At 30.5% G+C, this 5191-nt stretch overlaps 1 long non-coding RNA gene across 1 annotated transcript; it reads right to left on the bottom strand.

Annotated features, from left to right (window-relative positions):
* Window positions 1–807: 807 nt before the first annotated feature.
* On the bottom strand, window positions 808–4327 carry LOC134281171 (uncharacterized). Its single transcript, XR_009995028.1, has 4 exons — window positions 4184–4327; window positions 3805–3909; window positions 3327–3489; window positions 808–1035 (listed from the first exon to the last, which is right to left on the bottom strand). It is a non-coding gene; the product is annotated as an uncharacterized LOC134281171 (long non-coding RNA).
* Between the last annotated feature and the right edge of the window lie 864 nt (window positions 4328–5191).

The raw sequence follows: 5191 nt of genomic DNA, 5'->3' as shown, positions 1-5191 counted from the left end.
TTCATGATATTGTTTGTAAGATATGGGCCGTAAAGATGAAAGAACATTTTTGTATTAAAAATTGACCTTGACTCTCTCGTTCTTCGGGGGGTCAAGGTCATATCAGTACAGAATTCTGCTTTAAACTGTAAGTAAATATCAATTTTGAAATGCTTCAAACATGGATAAATCATCTAATAGTTGACGTAATAAAAATGGCGAACGACAAAATTTGCAAGCAAAGAATTCTGGTCTGCTTCTTACAAAGCCCTAGCAAAACATGTATACTATCTTTTTGTTAAACAAGAAATCCATTCACTTGATGCCATTAAAAATAATCTTTATTTTCATGGATTTAATCTAACAAGAAAAAAACTAAATGATTTCAATACAATATTTTTCTGGTATAACAGAGCTTAAGGGATACAATAAAGACTTGACATGTTATCTTGGAGGGAAATAATAATAATAGATAGCATTGGCAATATTTAAGGTCAGACGACACGTTCCTCAAAAATATATAATTTTTCCTAAGAATCTGTCATTGAAGTATTGGTACTTAAATAAGTTTCCTCACAAAAAATTAGGGTACCTTACCAGGCATTTGGACAAGTTACCATAGGGTCATATTTCTTATATAACCCTTATGGGTAAACTTCTAAATGGCCTACATCACAATATTTGGTGTTCTTAACTTCAAAAACATTTTGAAAACAATGTAGAAACCAAAAGAGAATGACAAATATGAATAATATTTCATAAAATACAAAGAGATACAAAACATATATATGAGGAACGTGTCGTCTTACCTTAACGCAAAACTGTTTAGTCAATAAGTTGAAAATTTGACACTTATATCCAAATATATAAATCCAGAAATATTGCAAGATGAATTCCAAATCAGACTGAAATCTTCAACAAAATTTTGAAGAGCACTTTTACTTTGTGTCCACCATTCTTTTATCAACTGTCATTTCTCTGTAAGACTGGAGGAAATTCTTTGACTAGTCCAAGACATTATTATTTGCTGTCAAGTACAAGTGATCAGCTTCTATCCTGTAAAAGATTTAAGTATTTTGAAACTGATACATGTCATTGTGTATATGAATTTACATTTATAAATTAAATTAAGAATTCTAAAATTACTACATTTATTTGATTTTCCTTTTAAAATTAAAATTGTATTTATTATGTGATCCAAGTAGTTAAATGATATTGTTAAGTCAATGTATCAGGACGGATAATTCAACAACCTTGTAGTAAACCATCATGGTAAAATTACTGAACTAAAACAAATAGCATATATGGCAATCTGACTAAAGCCAGACCTCTGTTTACGCTATCGCAACATGTTAAAAAAATCTGGCATTACATTGCTACGAAAGCCGGGAAGGGACACATAAATTTTTCAAAAAAGTAAAAAATGATATCAAATCGAATTAGACAATCCAATCCCACGGATTACTAAATTGTTCCCTCGATTTATAATATGAGATCTCGAATTACACTATCCGATCGTAAGGATTACTAATTTGCCCCCTTGATTCATAATTTGAGATCTCGAATTACATACTGGTAATTTGTTTTCACAGATTGATAACTCGACATCTCGATTTGTTACAACGTCAGTCTTATGATTTTGGAAATCTGTGCTCTTGAATTTCATTACATATATGTACAGATACATCCAACCATTTTAATCAATAAGTGCGTTCTATTTATTTTGTTTCTGCAACTGGTCGTTTCCAACCTCTCTCATAACTAATTCAATGTATATCTATTTTAGAAATATTATGATTACACAGGACCCATATTCACTTTTACAACTAGGACTTTCAATTATTCTAATATACAAGTAACACAAAAACCTCTAAGATTTTTTGTTGTACAAATATCAGTACTAGCACATGGATTTGGAAATTTTCATTTATTTTTCTCATTTTGGACTGTAATATGTAATAAAAGTTAGGATGTAAAATACTACTATATTCTATTTTTTAAACATGTATTACCATATCCGATATGTACAGATAAATAATTTAAACAAAACCATGGGAAGGATTTACATTCCGAGGGAATGAATCATTTAAACTAAGAGAATGAATTATACAATCTGAGATAACGGATTGTGTAATTTGAGGGAACGAATTGATAATCTGTGAGAATGAATTGGCAATTTGTTAAAACAGATTGTCAATCCGAGAGAACGGATTATATAAATCAAGAACTCGGTTTACTTTTATAAATTTTAAAAATTCTATGTCCCTTCATGGCTTTCATAGATTTCATACCTACGAAAGCCCTGAAGGGACACATCGATTTCTCAAAAAAGTGAAATCTAATTTGAGATCTCGAATTACACAATCCGTTCCCGCAGATTATCAATTCGTTCCCCCGATTTATAATTCGTGATCTCGAATTACATATTTCGTCGTCACAAATAACTGATTCGTTCCCACGATTTATAATTCGAGATCTCGAATTACATAATTCGCTTTCACAGATTAATAATTCGAGATCTCTATTTGTAACTTGATATCTCGAATAACACAATCCGATCCCACTGATCAACATATCAGTCTAATGATTTTGGCAAACCGTTTTCTCGAATTTCATACCTACATAGCATATACATATAGCCGAGTACATGTATAAAGGCTTGGAAAATCCAATCCATAATGCGTTCCATGTAATTTGTTTCAGCAACCGGTCGTTCCAAACTTTTTTTTTATAATTTAGTCAATGTATATTTATTTTAGAAAAAAATAATTAAACAGGACCCATGTTAACTTTTACTAGGGTTTTTAATGATTCTAATATACATGTAACATAGAAGTCTAAGACTTGTTTTGTACAAATATCTGTACTAGCATATGGATTTGAAAAAAAGTATTTTCTCATTTTTAACAGAATATGTAATGAAAAGTAGGATATAAACTACTTCATTCTCTATTCATTAAACACGTGTTGTCATATCCGATATGTGCAGATAAATAATAATTAAATCGTGGGATCGATTTTCATTCCAAAGGAACGAATTGTTTAAATTGAGAGAATGAATTACAATCCGAGATAACGGATTGTGTAATTTGAGGGAACGAATTGATAATATGTGAGAACGAATTGGTAGTCTGTGGGAACGGATTGTGTATTTCGAGATCTCAAATTATAAATCGAGGGAACGAATTGGTAATCCGTGGGAATGGATTGTGTATTTCTAGATCTCGAATTATAAATTGTGGGAACGAATTGATAATCCGTGGGAATGGATTGTTTAATTCGAGATCTCAAATTAGTTTTTACTTTTTTGAGAAATTGGCGTGTCCCTTCATGACTTTCGTACATACCTGCATGGCTGCCAGGGTTGTAAAAAGAAAGGAGACAATAGACTGTAATGTTACTTCAGGGCAAAATTCCTGGGGCAAGGCTGTTCGTGAGCATGGGAGTGTTGATAAACCATCCAGTGAGTTTGACCACCCATGTATATGATGTACCATAATTGGAAAGTGTCTGAAAAATTGAGAAAATTAAAATTCTAACCACATACTTTATGCAGATTGGAAATACAACAGCAGTCTATAAAACAGCTTGTTCCATATCTCTGCATTCATTCAGATAGATAATACATGGTTAAATTATGTGTCTGTATGAATAATCAAGCATCGTAAGTATTATGTGTTTCAAACACTTATTTTTCAAAATATAAATCAAATGTTTATAAACTTTTATGAATGCAATATCATGAGAATGACACAAATGAAATTAGACTTTATGTTTTGAAATTTTAGAAATACAGAAATTTTCAATACCAAAACAAAAATTTACCTGTTCATTGGTGTCCTTACATATTAATTGACCTTCGTAGTTCATGGTGGGCTTAGAAAGTGGGTATTCACAGATGAAAGTATTGTTGTATGTGGTGAAAGCACCCTAAAAATTCAATGTGAAAGTGGTACATGTACACACTGGTACATACATACTGAAAACAACTATCCATTTTTATGACAACTTTGATTTTACTTTGAACTTACGAGTGATTGTCAAAAGCATCAAAGTTCAAAAGCAATGCAAAATTGGCTGAACGATACGAAATACGCACACTGCAACATAAAGATCTAGTACATGTGTACATTTAGTTTTCTTTTGAACGTGAACTAATGCGTTTTAAACTTAAACTTTTCAGTCAATATACACGTATTCTTACCTGCTAATACCAAACGCATGTCCGTATTATTTGATTCATTGATGTGAGGATCTTCGTCGTGAAATAATCATGAAAATTGACGTTCAGATTTCGGATCATGTTTTTGTTTACATCTACCACAGCGGAAACACGTGCTTATTTCAATTCGTATCAACTCATACAGTGATGAGTCGTATTTATTTATAAATGCGAGTTTTTGTATTGTTAAATATAGATCTAATTAAATTGCAAATGATTAAGTATACAGTATAACAAGATACAACAATATTAAAAATCTGATTGATTTTTTTCGGTAAAGATCGACGTTTTGGAAATCTACAATTTTTATCAATATTGTATATCACTTCAAGAAATATACATCATTACATGTAGATGAATAAATCAACATTCACTTCACAAAAGGTAGAACGAAAGTATATTTGTTTTTTGAAATCTATTTTTTTTTTTTTGGTATCATGCATTTATTTCAGTAAAAAATACATTTAAATGGTCAAAAAGTCTTATAAAAGAATGTGTTGTTTCGAGTAAGACGCAACAATATCGACCTTGACGTTACATGTAAATATTGACCGATTTTTCCATAAAAACTATGCGAAGGTCACAAATTCAAATTATCGTAATTAAGAAAATACTGAGCGTAAGAAGGCCTATAAGGGCTTGTTGGAAAGGAAATTTTCTCTACTTTTACCAGCTTTATTTTGTTTTCCCTATTTCAACACAGAAATAAATGTAAAACTGAGCTTTCTTTAAATATTATGAATAAAATCGAGAAAAAACACATAAGTGCAAGAAAAGTCTTGTTTTTAAAATATACCTAAAAGTAATAACAATAATTTTTACATATTTTAAAAGTAGAGAAAATATGCTTTAAGAATATACCATGCTTTCTTATAAAGTTAATCAGGAAAAAAATTGTCAATCGTCTGGAAAATCGGCAATCGCTTTGGAAAATTACACAATTTTCAAAAAGTCTCGTTTGTCTTTACAACGTAAAATCGATTAAATACC

This window comes from Saccostrea cucullata, unplaced genomic scaffold, assembly GCF_032062105.1.
Source record: "Saccostrea cucullata isolate Sc308-1 unplaced genomic scaffold, CSIRO_AGI_Scuc_v1 ctg9931, whole genome shotgun sequence".
In the NCBI taxonomy this organism is placed as follows: domain Eukaryota; kingdom Metazoa; phylum Mollusca; class Bivalvia; order Ostreida; family Ostreidae; genus Saccostrea; species Saccostrea cuccullata.
The sequence above is the reverse complement of the archived record's forward strand: the minus strand, read 5'-3'. Positions and strand labels throughout refer to the sequence as shown.